This window comes from Sarcophilus harrisii, chromosome 1 (genome assembly GCF_902635505.1).
Source record: "Sarcophilus harrisii chromosome 1, mSarHar1.11, whole genome shotgun sequence".
Taxonomy (NCBI): domain Eukaryota; kingdom Metazoa; phylum Chordata; class Mammalia; order Dasyuromorphia; family Dasyuridae; genus Sarcophilus; species Sarcophilus harrisii.
Genome location: NC_045426.1, coordinates 376,782,472 through 376,802,051, shown reverse-complemented (window position 1 = coordinate 376,802,051; position 19,580 = coordinate 376,782,472).

The following is a 19,580-nucleotide window of genomic DNA, read 5'->3' as shown; positions in this document are numbered from 1 at the left end:
CAGAATGTAATGCACCTCAGCTAAAATAAAGAAACAAAACAAACAAAAATAACACTGGAGTAGCAATCATGATGTCAGGCAAAACAAAGAAGCAAGAATATTTCTACATTTTGCTACTAATTTTATTAAATTTTGCTAAATTTTCTATATTTTCCTAATAAAAGTTACCACAATGAAGTTATATTCATATTAACTTGTGTCAAAAGATATTGAAAACAAATTTTCTTAAATTTAAAGTTCTTACATGAACAAAACCATATAGGCCAAAATTAGAAGAAAAGCATAAAAATTGGAAATCCTTTGAACATTAAGTTTCTCTGATAAAGGCCTAATTGCTCAAATATATAGAGAACTGAATCAAATTTATAAAAACAATTAGAGTCATTACCCACTTGATAAATGGTCAAAGGATATGAATAGTCGATTTACAGAATAAAATCAAAACTATCAATGTTCATATAAAAATGCTCTAAAAACTATTGATGGAAAAACTATTGAATGGAAAATTAAAAGAACTTTAAGATATCACTTGACATCTATTAAGTTGTCTTAAATGACAGAAAAGAAACAGAACAAATGTAAAAGGAGATTTAGGAAATTATGGACTCTAATTGTTGATAAAGTTATGAACTAGTCCAAACATTCTGGAGAACAATTTGAAACTAGACCAAATTGATAAATATCAAATGATATGGACAGTTAATTTTTAGAAGAAGAAATCAAAGCTATAAGTGATCACATAAAATACTTTAAATTATAATTGATTGGAGAAATCCAAATTAAAGTAACTTTGAGATAGCACCTCACCATTATCAGACTGAATAATATAACAAAAATAGAAAGCAATAAATGCCAGAATAGATGTTTAAAAAAATGAAGACACAATGGATTACAAAACTTTACAAAATCCTTTGACCCAGTTATACCACTACTTGGTCTGTATCCCAGAGATCGAATAAAAGGGGGGAAAAAGACTTATTTGAACAATGATATGTATTGGAATTATTTTTGTAGTATCAAAAATAATTAGAAATTGTGGGGATGTATATCAATTGAGCAATACAAAAAACAAATTTTGGTATATGATTATGATAGAATTCTATTGTGTTGTAAGAAATGATGACCAGGATGACTTTTGGGGAAAAAAAATCCTTGAAATTATAATTGGATACAGAATGAAATTAATCAAAACAAGATAACACTGTACATAGTAACTGATAATTTTAATTATGATCAACTAGGAAAAAAGTGGATACTCTAAAAAGGCAACAATACAAGTCAATTCCAGATTTTCCTTCACGAAGAATACTAGGATTAAGTGAGTTCATGTCAGATATGAATTCAGATCCTTCTGACTCCAGAATTGGTGCTCTTTCAATTGTCATCTACCTTCCCCACCAATGTTAATTATTGATCATTAAATTATATGCTAATTAAAATAACTGTCTAATATGAAAGAAAAGAAAAAAAATTACAAATGTTGGAGGGTATGTGGAATTCTAAACTGGATTTCTAAAGCATTGATAGAGCAGTTAATTGCCACAGTGGATAGAGTGCCACACCTAGAGTTAGGTAGACATGATTTCAAATCTGACCTTAGATACCAGGGTGTGTTACCCTGGGAAAGTAATTTAACACTATTTGCCTCAATTTGCCCACTGTGAAATGAACTTGAGAGGAAAACAGCAAACTAATTCATCGTCTTTGGCAATAAAACCCCAAAAAGAGTTACAAAGAGTAAGTCATGACTGAAGTGACTAAACAATCACACATATGTGTGGGCATACACACACACACACACACACACACAGAGTGGTGTTCATGGAGTTGTGAATGGAATCAATCATTCTGGGGAATAATTTGGAATTATGCAAAAAAGATTATAAATCCTTTTACTAAGAAATATCACTACTAGGAATATGTCCCCAATATGTCTTTTTGAACAGAAAGGGAACTATATACAAAAAATAAGTGCAGCAGCTCTTTTTGTGGTTGGTGCAAAGAATTGAAAAATTGAGTGGATGGAAGAACTAAAAGTAGAGTCCAAATGTCAGAGTGAAGACAGGAAACTGCTCCAATTTTCCCAGTTTCCCTCAAAAATCACAATTGAAAGCAAACCTCTAAAGAGTTGAACAGAATGAAACTACATTCCAGCTCAAGACAGATTGGAAAAACCTTCAAGAAAGGTCAATCTTATTGGGGGATGGGGGGGGGGGGAAGAAAGCATGTTTAGCTCAGATGGAGTCTGGGAAATCCAATGAAAGGGTTTTAATTACAGCAGACCAGCAGTTAAAATTCTCGGTCCTGGCTCGGTAGAAGAGATCAGTGGGGCAGCTTCCAGTCCCAGCTCAAAAGGCAAATTCTGGGAAATCAGACTATTTCTTGGAAAGAGCAGATAAAGCTTTCTTCTGAAAATAAAAGGGACACCAAAGGCTCAGAGCTGCACAGGAAACTTGAGACAGTACCCCCTTTACCCCAACAACAGAGCTTGATCATAAATTCTTTTTTCAAAAAGGAAATTCTAAAAGAAAAAAAAAAAGAAAAGAAAGAAAATGCATAAGAAACAGAAAAGAACCTTGACCATAGAAAGGTAATATGGTGACAGGGAAGACAAAATTTGGTATGAGACCAAAAGATGCACAGATGAAATCTCGAAGAGTGACACAAATTGGTCTCAAGCCAAAGAGACTTCTTGGAAATGCTCATAAAAGACTTTACAGGGAAATTAAGAGAGGTAGAAGAAAAAATGAGAAAAGAAATGAGAGGTATGCAAGAATCAACAGTTGGAAAAAGCATACAAATCTTTAAAAAGTACAATTGGCTAAATGTGAAAAAATACATTGAAGAAAACAATACCTTTAAAGTAGGATTAATAAAATGGAAAAAGAGATACAAAAGCTAACTGGAAAAAATCACACATTAAAAAATAGAACAGGGCAAATGGAAGCTAATGACTCTATAGGACATCAAGAATCAGTCAGATTATTGGGCTTATATCCTAAAGAAATCTTAAAGAAGGGAAAGGGACCTGTATGTGCAAGAATGTTTGTGGCAGGTCTCTTTGTAGTGGCCAGAAATTGGAAACTGAGTGGATGCCCATCAATTGGAGAATGGCTGAAAAAATTGTGGTATTTGAATATTATGGAATATTATTGTTCAGTAAGAAATGACCAGCAGGATGATTTCAGAAAGGCCTGGAGAGACTTACATGAACTGATTCTGATTGAAATGAGCAGGACCAGGAGATCATTATATATTTCAACAACAATACTATATGATGATCAATTCTGATGGACATGGCCATCTCCAACAATGAGATGAATCAAATCTGTTCCAATAGAGCAGTAATGAATTGATCCAGCGACACCCAGCAAAAGAACTCTGGGAGATGACTATGAATCATTACATAGAATTCCCAATCCCAAGGTAAGGTAGTAGGTCAAAAATACTATTAAGGACAGAGTGGAAAAAAGAGAACAAAAGTATATATAGGGGAGAAAATAGGATGGAGGGAAGTACAGAGCTGTTAATTATAACTGCCAATGTGAATGGGATAGAAACTTCCCCATAAAACAGAAGTAACAGAGTAGATTAAAAAACAGAATCCTACTGTTTGTAAGCAACCCTATTGTTGATAAGAAACACATTTGACACAGAGAGACAAATACAGAGTAAAGGCAAAAGGCTGGAACTAAATTTATTATACTTGAGCTGAAGTTAAAAAAAGAAAAAAAAACAGGGGTAGCAATTCATAGCAATTCTGATCTCAGATAAAGCAAAAGTAAAAATAGATCTAATTAAAAGAGATAAGGAAGAAACTATATATTGATGAAGGATACCCTAAACAATGAAGATGTAAGGATACTAAATGTGTATGCCAAGTGGTAGAGCAGGCAAATAACTAGAGAATATTTTAAGCCAGTTACAGGAAGAAATACAGCAAAACTATATTAGTGGAGAACCTTAACCTTTCCCTCTCAGAATCAGACAAATCTAACCACAAAATAAACAAAAAAGAAACGAGGAAGGTTAATAGAATCCTAGATATGACAGAGTCATGGAGAGGAATACATTTTTTTTTCAGCTACACATGGCACTTGCACAAAAATTCCCCTTATATTGGGGCATAAAAACCTTACAATCAAATGTAGAAAGGCAGAAATAATAAATGCTTTTTTTCAGATCAAATGAAATAAATTTTATACTAAAGGGACAGGGAAATATAGATTAAAAACCAATTGAAAATTAAATAATTCTTAAAAAAGAGTGGGTCATACAACCAATAACAGAAACATTCCATAATTTCATCCAAGAGAATGACAATAATGAGACAACATACCAACATCTATGGAATGCAGCCAAAGCAGTTCTTAGGGGAAATTTTATATCTCCAAATAGCTACATGAATAAAATAGAGAAAGAAATCAATGAATTGGGCATGCAACTAAAAATGTTAGAAAAAGAACAAATTCGGGTATACCTATTGTGTATCTAATTTATATTTTAATATATTTAACATCTACTGGTCATCCTGCCATCTAGGGGAGGGGGTGGGGGGGGTAAGAGGTGAAAAATTGGAACAAGAGGTTTGGCAATTGTTAATGCTGTAAAGTTACCCATGCATATAACCTGTAAATAAAAGGCTATTAAATAAAAAAAAAAAAAGGAAAAAAAAAGAAAATCTAAACAATAAAAAAAAAGGAAAAAAAAAAAAAGAAAAAGAACAAATTAACCCTCCTCTAATTAAGTACCATATTAGAAAGTCTGAAATCAAGAGAGATTTAATAAAATTGAAACTAAGAAAACTATTGAACTATTAAAAAAATCTTAGAATATATTTTATGAAAAAAAACCAAAATAGATAAATCTTTGATTAATTTGATTTTTAAAATGAAAGGAAAAAAACCAAATCACCAGCATCAAAAATGAAAAGGATAAACTTACCACCAATGAAAAAAAATTAAAGCAGTAATTGGGAGCTACTTTACCCAACTTTATGGCAGCAAATGCAACAATTGAAACAATTATATTTACAATAATATGAATTGCCCAGATTAGCAGAAAAGGAAATAAATTACTTAAATAATCCCATTCCAGATAAAGAAATTGAACAAGCCATTAATAAACTCCCTAAGAAAAAAATTCCAGGACCAGATGCATTCAAAAGTGAATTCTACCAAACATCTAAAGACCAATTAATTCCAATACTATTTAAACTATTTGAAAAAATAGATAAAGGATAAATCCTGCCAAATTCCTTCTATGACACAAATAAAATAATGATACCTATGCCAGGAAGAGCCACAACAGACAAAGAAAATACAGACCAATCTCCCTAATGAATATTGATGCAAAAATTTTAAATAAAATATTAGCAAAGAAATTATAGCAATTTATTAACAGGATAATACACTACAACCAAGTAGGATTTGTACCAGGAATGCAGGGATGATTCAATATCAGGAAAATTATTACCATAATTGACCATATCACTAACAATAACAACAGAAATAATATGGCAGTCCCATTGGATGAAGAAGAAAGCTTTTGACAAAATACAGCACCCATTCATAATAAAAACACCAGAGAGCAAAAAGAAAAAGGGAGTTTTCCTTATAATAATATGCAGTAACTATCTAAAAGCTATAACAACCATTATTTGTAATGGAGCGAAGCTGGATACATTCCCAATAAGATCTGAGGTGAAACAAAGATGCCCATCATCATTACTATTATTCAGCAATGTACTAGAAATGTTAGCTTTAGCAATAAGAAAAGAAAAGGATAGGGGAATGAGGAAATAAAACTATCACTCTATGCAGAAGGATTACTTAGAAAATCCTAAAAAATCACTCAAAAAACACAATCACACAAATCATATTACTGACAAAGTCCATCAGCAAGAGATAGAAAAAAAAAAAAATCCACTTAAAACAAGTGTAGAAAAAATAAAATGTTTGAGTGTCTATCTGCCAAGATAAACCCAGGACCTATATGAAGACAATTACAAAACATTTTTCACACAAGTTAGTCAGATCTAAAAAAACTGGAAAAACATCAACTGCTCAAGTAGGCTGAGCTAATATAATAAAAATAACAATTCTGTCTAAATTGGTCTACTTGTTCAGTGGCATACTAATCAAACTGCCAACAAATTATTTCATAGAACTAGGAAAATAGTAACAAAATTCCTAACAAAAAATCAAGAATATAAATGGAATTAATGAAAAAAAATACAAAGGATGGTGGCTTAGCAGTAGCAGAGCTAAAACTATATTATAAAGTAGCAGTAATCAAAATCATTTAGTACTGGCTAAGACATAGAGTGTGAATCAGTGGAATAGATTAGAAACACAGGACCCAATAATCAAAGCCTAAAGTAATCTAACATTCAACAAATTGCCCAACTCCTGCTTCTCCAATAAGAACTCCCTCTCTTTCTCCTTCCTTCCTTCTTTCTTTCCTTCCTTCCTTCCTTTCTTCTTTCTTTCCTTCCTTCCTTCCTTTCACCCTTTCTTTCTTCCTTTTGTCCTTCCTTCTTTCATTTTATTCTTTTCTTTCCTCCTTCCTTCTTTCTTTCCCTGTCTCTTTCTTTCTTTCCTTCCTTCTTTGCTTCCTTTTACCTATCTTCCTTCCTTCCTTCCCCCTCCCTTCCTTCAATCCTTCCCCCTTCTTATTTTCTTCCCTTCTTTCTTCCTTCCTTTCCTCCTTTCCTCCTTCCTTCCTTCTTTCTTTCCCTCCTTCATTTTCTTCTTTATTTCTTCTTTCCTTTTTTCATCCTTTTCTCCTTCCTTCCTTCTTTCCCTCTTTCTTCCCTTCCTTCCCTCCCTCCTTCCTTCTTTCCCTCTTTCTTCCCTTCCTTCCCTTTTCTTCCTTCCTTCCTTCCCTCCCTCCTTCCTTCTTTCCCTCCCTCCCTTTTTCCTTCCTTTCTTCCCTCTCTCTCCTTTCTTCCTTCCCTCCCTGTTTATCTCTTTCCTTCCTTTCCTCCTTTTTTCTTCTTTTCTCCCTTCATCCTCTCCTTCCTTCCATCCTTTGTTCCCTCTCCCTTCTTTTCCTCCTTCCCTATTTTTTCCTTTCATCTATCCTTGTTTCCTTCCTTTCCTACTTCCTTTTCCTTCCTTTTTTCCTTTTCTATTCTTCCTTGTTTTTTCTTCCCTCCTTTCTTCCTTCTCTGTCTCCCTCTTTCTTTCATTTCTTTCCTCCTCCTTTTCCTCCTTCCTTCCCTCATTCCTTTTTTCTTTTCTTGCTTTTTTCTTACTTCCTTTATTTCCTCCCCTCCTTCATTTTTCCTTTCTTCCCTCTTTCCTTCCTTCCTTCTTTTCTTTCTTTCCTCCTTGCTTCCCTCCTTCCTTTCTTGTTTCCTTCTTCCTTCCATACTTCCTTCCTTCCTTTCTTCCCTTCTTCCTTATTTCCTTCCTTCCCTCTTTACTTCCTTTCTTCCCTTCTTCCTTCTTTTCTATCCTTCTTCCTTCCTTCCTTCCTTCCTTCCTTTCCTCTTTGTCTTTTCTTGTCCTTCCTTCTTCCTACCTTTATTCCTTCCTTAAATCTTTGCTTCATCCTGTCTATTCTAGTTATGTTTCAAAAAAGCAGGTTTTAATGGTACTGATCCCAAGGCATGTGGACTTTTCTTAGTTATTGGATCTCATTGGAATTGCAGACTGTAATGTTTTTCTCTGTAATATAGGCAATGAACAATTTCAATGATATTGTCAAACTGACTAGTTATCCATTTACTTCCTTTCATATTCCACACATTTCTTAGTATTGTCAACTCATATTACTTTATATGAGAATGCATTGTTAGGACAGGGTAATTTGATTGATGTCAAAACAAAATATATAGAGTGATATATCAATATTGGGGATAGAACAATTTGGTTCCAATGTGACATGATTTCTATAAACATGTTTCTGACACATTTGAATATATTCAAGTTAAACCCTGTAATAGAATAAATCACATATTTTAGCATTTCTTGAGAAGATATGTTTTTGTTTCAATGCTAAATTTTAATTCAATTCATATATGTATGTATATGTGTGAACATATGCATTACCTATTAGATGCATGATTCTATGCACCAAGTCAAATACAAAAATGAATAGAGTGTAGCTACTACCATGAAGGACAGAAATCCTAGTAGGAATCCCAAATCTACTGGGGAAGATAAGGTGGGGAGGGGGCAATATAAAGTGGAATTTGAACAGTTCTGTAAATGAGGTACAGATGAAGTATTACACATGTTCAGTTATCATTGAATTTTAGAAAAGCAAATGATATCACCTCATAAGTTGTTCTCATGAATAACATGGAGTAATTTGGGGTGATTTTTGATCTATGTTGACAATTAAACTTAGAATATTCCTGAATACACCAAAACACATTTGAAAGATTTTTAGTGAAGTGTCCCATATATCTTCTAGTCCTGTGGCTTTCAAAATTTATCAGTGAGTTGGATAAAGACACAGAGAGAAAGCAGCAGTCATCAAAACCATTTGATACTTGTTAAGAAATAGAGGGTAGATCAGTGAAATAAACTAGATGCACATGACACAATAATCAAGGCTAATTAGCTAATATTTGAGAAACCCCAAATTCCAGCTTCTGGAATAAAATCTCACTGTTTGACAAAAATAGCTATGAAAGCTAGGAAAAAATATGTCAGAAACTCTGCACAGACTAACATCTCATACCCCATAACAAAATAAAGTCAAAATGAGTATGATTTGGGCATAAAGAGTGGTACCATAAACAAATTAGGAGAGAAAAAGGGTCTCTGGTCCTAGGAAATCATAAAGGAAGGAAACAGACTCACATGTGCAAAAATGATTATAGCAGCTCTTGTGTGGTAGCAAAGAATTGGAAAATGAGTAGATGCCCATTATTGGGGAATGGCTGAATAAGCTGTGGTAAATGAAGATAATGGAATTTTATTGTTCCATAAAAAATGATGACCAAACTGATTTTAGAAAGGCCTGGAGAGATTTATACCAACTGATGCTCAGTGAAACAAGCAGAACCAGGAAAACATTGTATACAATAATATCAAGAATATATAATGATCAACTATGAAAGACTTGATTCTTCCCAATGGTCCAGTGATCCAAAGCAATTGCAATAGACTTTGGAATGAAAATGTCATCTGCATCCAGAAAAAGAACTATGGAGATTGGATGTAAATTGTCACATGTTATTTTCACTTCTTTTTTCTGTTTTTTCTCTCCCAGGGTTTTTCTCTTTTGTTCTGATTTTTTTTCTCTCCCAACATGATTCATAAAGCAATGTGTATTAAAATAAATACATTTAAACTTGAAAAAAAAACACAGATGGAAGAATTATCAAATTAACATGGCTCAATCATAGGAGATATAAAATGCATGATAGATTAGAGAGTCTGGATCTCAAAAGATTGCTACAGATTTGAACATTGAACTAGTATAACAAGATGAAAGTTATTGGTCAACAATATAAATAGCTATCTTCCCCTTCCCCTTAAAAAAATCAAAACAACATATAAATATTGGAATAGGAAAGGTTTTTTTTTTTTAATACTTCTTATGAGAAAGATTAATGAATTTTTGTGTGCTGCTGTCTCAATAAGTCAACAGTTTGACACAACAGCCAAAAATGCACTTTTTATATGAACTTTATTAAGAGAAATTTAGGGCAGAACAGAGATATCAAATTCATAGCAATGGCTCACAGGGCAAAAGTACTAGGACGAGATTAAATACAATTAGAAAATGTTTAACAATATAAATAAAAATTCAATACAACATGAATAATGTTAAGTTATAGTTTTCTAAGTCAAAACTCAGCTGAAGGAATCCATTTCTATCTAAGTTTGGCAAAAAATACTTAAAGAAAATGGGAGATAATTATCTGACTGCATTTTGCTCTGGTCATGCAATATCTGCAGTACTGTGTTAAGTTATTGGACCAAAATTTTAGAAAGCAAAATTTTACAAGTTGTAGCAAGCCTGAAGATGAAAAGAGGACTGATCATCAGGATATCTCATCTTTTTCAACACTTTTTCCCCATCTATATCATATATGTCTCCTTTTATACTCATGTTATGGAGTACCAAATTGCATCTTGATTTAATTTTGAGGATATTATTGAGTCCTTTGTAGAATGCCTCTATGAATTAATCCTCTACAGATGGTGTTAATGCAAAGATTGAAATTATTTTAATCGTAAAATATCTTAAATATCTCTCATGAGCATGTTAATATAAGGAAGAATTCATATATTCTATGGAATAGTGTTTCTTATTTCCCTTAGATAAACAGAGAAAATTCAACTCAGCCATTCATTATGCCTTTCTCTTCAGATAGATTCTTTGAATTTATTTTTATTTTTACTTTTTTTTTTATTTGCCACTTTTTCTATATTGTGTGTACTGAAATGATTAGATTAATGTAAGCAAATAGTCTGGACATTTGGTGGTCAATTATTTGTTATAGTAACCCACAAAAAGGTCAAATTTCCATGTTTCCACCTTTATTTTTGCACTAATTGGTGGCAAAGTAGGAGGAAAGAAGGTGTGAGAATCATAAACCTTTTAAACTATTTAAGACACAAATTTAACTTTTTATTTTCTAAATATGAGATTCTTGTCCAATAACTAGTAAATGAACATCCCATTGGAATAACTGTCTTATCCTAAATAGACATTCTAACATAATTTTCTAAAAGTGTCTACCTGACTGTGTTATTCCCTTCCTTCAACACTTTTTATTCCTAATTGTCTTTAAGATAAAATACAAACTCATGGACCTAGCACTTAAAATCCTTCTCAATCTGGCTTTAATCTAGCTTTCTGGTCTCATTTTACATTATTCTTTCACTCACCTTATGCTCCAATAAACTGGTCTAATTGCTATTCATCAAGCCTGTTATTACATTTTATATCTCTATGCTTTTTCACTTTCTCCTCATGTCTATAGTGCCCTCCCTACTCACCTCCACATATTAGAATATTTAATTCTTTTCAAGGTTTAGCTTATATTTTACCTTGTACAGAAAACCTAGAATAATTCTGCTAGCTGTTAACGTTTTTCTCATTTCTTATTTTATCACATATGCACTTTATGTACATAGTTACCCACCTAACCCAATCTTGTTGACTGCAAAAATCTTGAAGGAAATGACAGTTTGTTGTTTTGTCTCTGTATGACTAGTCCCTGGTACATTATCTTATATAAGTAAGAATTTTTAAAAAATACTATGTTGTTTAAAAAATTATGAAATGATTCATAAGGCTGAATCCCTGTAGTCCCATTCACATTACTCTAATAAAGTCTCTATATATCATTCCTATGTTCACGCCATAATGAGAGACTGTTCTTGCGTCTTCTTCTATGTGCAAAATTTCTTTGATAGGAATCTGGGAAATGCCTACCCCAGGTGTAAGAGAAGAGAATAGATACTCTAAAGAGACATAAAAAATTGTCATCTCTTTACTTGAATAGTAGAGATTGTTAGGTGAAGTGGTGAACTCCGGGTGAAATTAAGTAATCTGAAGCACTCAAGATAAAAAAAACAAGAAAAAAAAAGAATGAACCTGAGTCTGACCCATAATCTTAGTTTTCATCTTTGAAATGACTGGAATTCTATAAGCTAACATTTCCTCTTCGTAATAAAATCCAGTGTGATTTGCAGAATTAGCAGATTAGCAAAAATAGCAGGTTAGCAGAAGTAATAGCTAAAAATAAATAAAACAGCCAAAGTATACATCTTGGAGTGATGACTAACAGACATGTAGAAATGGCCTACAAATATCTGAAAAGTATTTGCATTAAAAAACAGAAAGAAAAAAATACCCAAAATGAGATAGGTGTGAAAGAGACTAACAATTTTGAAGGGAAAAACATTTTAATTTAGACTTTCATGCAAATTTGTAGAATCAGCTTTTATAGGAGATAGAACAACTTTGAAAAACAGTAATAATCAAACCCAGGCAATGGGACCTAATTGTACTGACCAGTGTATACGGCTGATCAGAGGATTTCTTTGCCTCTTGTTTTTCTGATGTCCCATTTTAGTTTTTCTTTTTGTAAATGCATAAATGAACATCTGTTTGTGCTATCTCATGGGGAAATAAAGACATTAATTATTCAGATCACTTCTACAGCTCTACTAATAACCTAAGATGCTATAGATAGAACACATTTATATCCACTCAGTTTTGGTCAGCTTTCATATAAATATACCACATGATAGCTGACAGATATTCCACTCAGGAGGTCCCCTTGCCATGAAGCAGGATTCAGAAATTCTGTAGTAAACCAGTGGCCCATATCACTCAGGGTATGAACCACACAATCCAGTTTTAAACTTGATTACATACTACTTTGTATGGTGTTTCATTGCCTCATATATTTATATGTTCTCTGTTCATCAAGACTTCATGCCCCTATGTGACAAAAATTATGGTCTCTATACATGCTGCATCCCCCATAGACCTTACCAACCAATTTCTCAAAGACAATGATCAATATTATCAATGTCCTCAGTTTCTCTTTCTTCACTTCTTTGGGAAAGTAACATTGTATAGAAGGAAATAAATAAAATAACTGAATTATAGATCAGAATACCTGAGTTCAAATCCTAGAAATGTTATTTCATATTAGTGTGACTTTGGTTGAAAACATTTAACATCTTTAGACAGCTTTTTTTCTATAAAAATGAAAGCATTATTGAGTGAAATGAGCAGGACCAGGAGATCATTATATACTTCAACAACAATACTATATGATGACCAGTTCTGATAGACCAGGCCATCCTCAGCAACGAAATCAACCAAATCATTTCCAAAGGAGCAGTAATAAACTGAACCAGCTATGCCCAGAAAAAGAACTCTGGGAGATGACTAAAAACCATTACATTGAATTCCCAATCCCTATATTTATGCACACCTGCATTTTTGATTTCCTTCACAAGCTAATTGTACAATATTTCAGAGTCTGATTCTTTTTGTACAGCAAAATAATGTTTTGGTCATGTATACTTATTGTGTATCTAATTTATATTTTAATATATTTAACATCTACTGGTCATCCTGCCATCTAGGGGAGGGGGTGGGGGGGTAAGAGGTGAAAACTTGGAACAAGAGGTTTGGCAATTGTTAATGCTGTAAAGTTACCCATTCATATATCCTGTAAATAAAAGGCTATTAAAAAATAAATTAAAAAAAAATGAAAGCATTAGATTGGATACCTTATAGGTTTTCTCCAGATCAAAACCAATTAGTCTATGATCAGATAATTCATTTTTTTTCCCCAGGGATGTAAAACTGTTGGCTTTATATGGTGGTTGCTTGACTGAAATTTCAGAGGACAGTTGTTTACTAATTAACTTATTTCTTCCCTCAGGGACCAACTGCAATAAATATAGTATTTTTTTTTTCTCATATTAGTACCTCAAATTCTTGGAGTTTACTACCAGGCACAGACATTAATTGAGTGATTTGTGTTGTCACCTATCCTCTTTTAGCCTCAATGTCCACATTTATAGCAGAGAAAGTAATATTATCATTATTTCATTAGATTTTTAATGAAGATCAGATGATATATGCAAAGTGTTTTGAGAATAATAAAGCAATACAAATGCTGTTATTATTATTATCTGATTATACAGTATCTTAAGTATGATTAACATGTTTTCTTAATAATTAACATGTTTCAGAGCATTCTACCTTTGAGACTTGCAAGTTTGAAATATCAGTGATTCAAGTATTATTACTCCAATTTTTTAGTGGTAAATAATGGGGAAATTTAGATTCAGAATGGTTCTCATGTAGTAAATATTAGACTTTTAGAATCATTTCTTCTTGACTTTTTAATCCAATGTTACCCTCTTCATGACTTACTTCAGCTTGTGTACACCTTTCTAATATGTGATATCTAAAACATATTCCTAAGACTGGGGTCTAGCCAGTAGAGAATACCATGGAATTATCGCCTTCCTTATTCTGGAAACATATTTTCTTTTTTGTAATTCAGTATAATTTGGGAGATAGAGGTTAGATTGTAATATTATTGTCTATAAAATTTGGGTTCTACTAAAATCTTGGAATCTTTTTTTTTTCCCATAAAAACTACTGTTTATTCATTAAATCACATTTGTGGATGAGTAGGGATAGAAATCCAAGGCTATCATAAATGAAAAAGCTCCTTTAATTCCATAAACTTCATGAGTTCATTGATTTAGATTTGGACGAGGACTTTGAGACCATCTAGTCTAACCATTTTCTTCCACCTCTGAAGAAACTGAAACCTAGAAAGTAAAGCAATTTGCTTCTGGTCCTACATGTAGCTTGCAGCAAAATCATGATTTGAATCCAAGACTTTTACCTAAATGCTAGGCTGCATAATTGAACTTCTCTCTTAAATTGTCTTTTCCTAGATGACCAAATTTAAGATTACAAACACCTGAAAACACTGACATTTTCTTATGTGGGCTAACTTTCATGAGAGTTGGGAAAATTTTGAAAGTAGTTTCCTCCAGGGACAAGCTGACCTGCAGCTTTCCTGAATACTGACTTCCATAAGCTTCAGATGGTGCTCTGCTTTGGTTAAAAATAATGATAATAAAGCCTTGAGAGTCTATAATTTCTGTGATGGAAAAGCAGGTGAATAATAGGGTTCATACTTGCCCAGGGAGAAATCTACCTCATACCCTAATAAAGTTATTTTTTCATACACATATTTACCTAACTTATACACATATATACCATATACATTTGTATATATTTCTATTATATTATGTTTGTTTCTCTGAAGATGGATGAATAGGTCCAAGTCTTTCCATATTTTTCTAAATTCTTTTTTTTTTCTAGAAAATTTATTTTTTAACACATATTATTTTATGAATCATGTTGGGTGAGAAATATCAGAGCAATGGGAAAAACCACAGTAGAGATTAAAAAAAAAACAGAAAAAAAGAAGTAAACATAGCATGTATTGATTTATATTCAGTCTCCTAAGTTCTTTTTCCTGGATGCAGATGGCAGTTTCTGTCCAAAGTATATTGGAATTGTTTTGGATCACTAGATCACAGAGAAGAACCAAGTTTTTCATAGTTGATCATCATACCTTCTTGCTGTCAATGTGTACAGTATGTTCCTAGTTCTTCTTGGGTTTTGTTGTTTGTTTGCAGAGGCAATGGGGTTAAGTGACTTGCCCATAGCTAGGAAGTGTTAAGTGTCTAAGACCCTATTTGAACTCAGGTCCTTCTGACTTCAGGACTGGTGCTCTATCCACTGTGCCGCCTAGCTGCCCCAGTTCATCTTGTTTTGTTCAATATCAGTTCATCTAAATTTTTCCAGGTCTTTCTAAACTCAGCTTGTTCATCATTTTTATAGAACAATAATATTCCATTATCTTCATTATCAAAGCTTATTCAGCCATTCCCCAAATGATAGATGTCTATTTGTTTTCCAATTCTTTGCTAGCACAAAAAGAGCTACTAACAAACATTTTTCATGACCCAAGTATGTAGGTCCTTTTCCCTTCTTTAAGATTTCCTTGGGATACAGACCCAGTGATGGAACTGCTGAGTCAAAGATGTACACTGTTTGATAGCCTTTTGGGCATAGTTCTGGATTGCTCTCCAGAATGGTCAGATCATTTCACAACTCCACCAACAATGTATTAGTGTTCCAGTTTTCCCACATCCTCTGCAACATTTACTTGTAGCTTTTCCTGTCATCTTAGCGAATTTGAGAGGTGTGAGGTGGTATCTCAGAGTTGTTTTAATTTGTATTTCTCTATTCAATAGTGATTTAGAGCATTTTCATATAACTATAAGTGGCTTTAATTTTGTCATCTGAAAATTGTCTGTTCATATCCTTTGACCATTTATCAGTAAGGTAATGACTTTATTGGATGCTCTAAATTTTATTTGGGTCAATGATAGGCCTGTTTTCTTTTAGCCCTCAGCAAGCAAAAGTCATGTTCCACTCCCATGACCTATTTGGGGCTCTTTTACTAAAATTTCTGATTTCCCATTTACACTACTGTGTCATCTTAGATTGAATTCATCTTGAAAGATCTTCCCTGTTACATATAGCATTTAGCTATATGTAGTCCTTTCAAAAAAGCTTCTACTCAGAATAAAGATAAAAATTGTGGTAATATGGAAGAATCTTAAAACTTGATTTTAACATGGTAATAAGTGAAAACGATTACATCTGATATTTATATAATGTCTTGATACCATGAAGTGCTTTGTCACAACCTTGCAAAAAAGCTAGTATAGTTTTTACTGTACTAATTTTTATAGATGAAGAAACAGACAGAGAAATTAAGACGATTTTTCCCTTCCCAGAGGTCACATATCTAGTATTAACATCCTAGTTTCTTCTTAATCAAAGTATACCATTCCTTTTACTTTTTTAAACTTCCTTTTTAAAGCAGATTTTAGTAATTTTGGAAAATTGTTGACCGAGAAGTAGTGAAAGAAAAATAATGAACCAAATAGTGAGAAAAATTGTGAAGCAATTTCTGTGGTAGCAAAAAAGTTGTGGGCAATTGAACTATACACTCTACTCCCACCTCCCTTTCTAGTCTTTGTCATGTTGCTCCTCTTTACACATTCTGTAAATGTGTCCTGTTGTGATGAAACTGAACTATCCAGTTCTTCCAGTATCCTATACACTCTTTCTCCTTCATAGACTTACAAAGTCCTGTAATACATCCCCACCTCAGTTCCCATTGAAATGCTTCTTTTAATTCACTGTTCAATTCACTGCTCAATTCAGGTAACAGTATCACATGAAATCTGTGATTTCACAGAAATTTTGAAATTATCTCTCATTCCACATAATTTCTATGGGACTCCATTTTGCTTTTTCCTTTGCCTTTGCCTGTACAGTGCATTTTATTATTCATATTTAGGTTTATGTCTTATTCTATCTGATAGATTATAAATTCCTTGAAGATAAGACTTTCTATCAGCTTTCTATCATTATTGTTTTCACCATATCTAGTATTATTCTCCCTATATACTGTACATAGTAGATGCTTAATAATTTTTAATTGAAGTACTGAATGTCACCTTCCCATAATATATGCTTAATAAACATTGATTGATGATTGAACACAACACTTGCCATCTCTTGCCTTTCACAAGATTAAGGGAAAGGATTAAGGAAATTCAATTTATTAATTGATTCATTGCTATTCTTCACTTATCTATCCACACTAGACTTGTGTATGGGACTAACTTTTTGGTATCACATCTGATTTTCTTTCAAAATTTTATCCCACTGGCACCATAACCTTTGGTTTTGTGGATTCCTGCCATGGCATTTAGTTACTGGCACATGAGAGGAACACTATGTACTAGACAGGACAAGATAGGGCCCCCTTACAAAACAGAACTAGCACTAATGGATAATGCTATAGAAATAGAAATAATAAAAAGGAAAATTTTAGGTCACTATATGAACACAATTTGTAATAATAGAGAAAAAGAAAAAGCATTTTAAAATAATGTTTTATTTTTCCCCAGTTACATATCATGAAAAACTTTAGCATTCATTTTGACAAGATTTTGAGTTCCAATTTTTTCTCTTTCTCTTTCCCCTCTCCCAAGCCCCCTTCTTCTGAATAGAGTAAGCAACTTAATATAGTTTATGCATGTGCTATCATGTAAAACAGAAATTCATATTAGTCACATTTATGAAAGAAGAAACAGATCAAAAGGGAAATAAACATGAGAAAGAATAAAATAAATGCATTCTGAGTTCATTGATTGTATATCTGATTAAATACTCCTTTGTGAGTCCTTGGAAGCTGTCTGGATTATAGTGTAGCTGAGAAGAGCTAAGTCAATCATAGTTAGTCATCACACAATGTTACTGATCCTGTGTTCATTGTTATCCTGGTTCTGCTCGTTTCACTTTGCATCAGTTCATACAAGTTTTTCCAGTTGTTGTTTTTCCTGAAATCTTTCTGATTATCATTTATTATTCTACAATAGTATTTTATTACATTCATATGTTTAATCCTTCCCCATTGATAGATATCCCCTTAATTTTCAATATTTTGCCAGCATGAAAAGAGCTACTACAAATCTTTTCTTGCAACCTTAGGTCCTTTGGTCTTTTTCATGATCTCTTTCAGATATAGACCTAGTAACTGTATTGCCAGGTCAAAGATGATGCACAGTTTGATTGCCCTTTGGCATAGCTCCAAATTGTTCTCCAGAATGGTGGGATTAGTTCACAACACCAACAGTACATTAGTGTTCCAATTTTCCTACATTCACTCCATCATTTATCACTTCCCTTTTTTGTCAGATTGAAAAAGGATATTTTAAGAGTTAATGAGCTGTCACTGGAAAATTTGTAAAAAATTTTATTGATTTATTGATTTTGTAAGACACTATTTCCTTGTCTTACAAATACCCCCCCCCCCACACACACACAGAATTGATCAACAGTTAAGCAAAGTAAACTAATCCATTAACTATATATATATATGTAGCATATATACCTGTATACTACTATTACTTCATTTAGAAAGAAAAACATGATTCAAAACTTACCTATTGTTGAGGCCTGAAATTACTTCAATCTAAATTCTGATGTTTTTCAGTGTCCTTTTTCTTTACTTTATTGTTGTCATTGTAGATAATGTTCTCTTCATTGCTCTTTCTTTAGTTTACATACATTAATTATCTTTTCCAGTTCCCCAAGATTTCTCCAATTTGCCATCTCTTACTTTTTTTTTTAAAGTGGACATACCATAATTTGTTCAATCATTCTGCAATAATTTTATAGACATAGTTTATTTCTTGGTTGTTGTTCTTGGTGTTGTTTTTCCTTCCTCATAAGAAGTGTACCTTGTGAGACAATGTAATATGGTAAAGAAAAAAAATCCAATCTTTGAGTTTAAAGACAGTTTCAAGTACTGTCTCCACTGGCTACCTAGCACTGGATAAGTTGTTAATTATGTTATTTTCCAAAATAATCCTTCAAAACTATAAGGTTGCAGGAAAATTTGCTGATATGCATTGGAAGAAATAGTTCTCTTAGTCAGAAGTCCCTTTGTCATTGAAATCATAGGTGCAGACATAGGTTTTCTCTCAATGAATTTAATCCTTTTGAGATAAATTCCAATAAATAATTTAATGGTATTTCTCATGTTTCCATGTGATTTTTCAGAACATTTGGACAAATTTTCAGCATATTAGTGTCTTTCTCTTTATAAAGCCTCTCTAATAATAGTTATTGTTTCTATCTTTACCTTCTTTATCAATTTGATAATTGTGAGATAAAATCTCAGTTATAATTAATTAACATTTTTCTAATTATTGGCAATTTGGAACTTTTAAAAATATGGTTGTTTATTGCTTGCCTTCCTTTTTTTTTAAATGTTCATATTAGTTGTTTATTCCCCTGTTAGTGAATGACTCTGATCACTACTCTCATATTTGTTGCTTTGTATGTTTTCAATCAGAAGTAAAATTTTCACCTATCAGAGATATTTTGGAGAATATTCAATTCAAATTCAAATATATATTAGGTCAGATAACCAATGAGTTTCCTTCCAACTATGACATTCTATA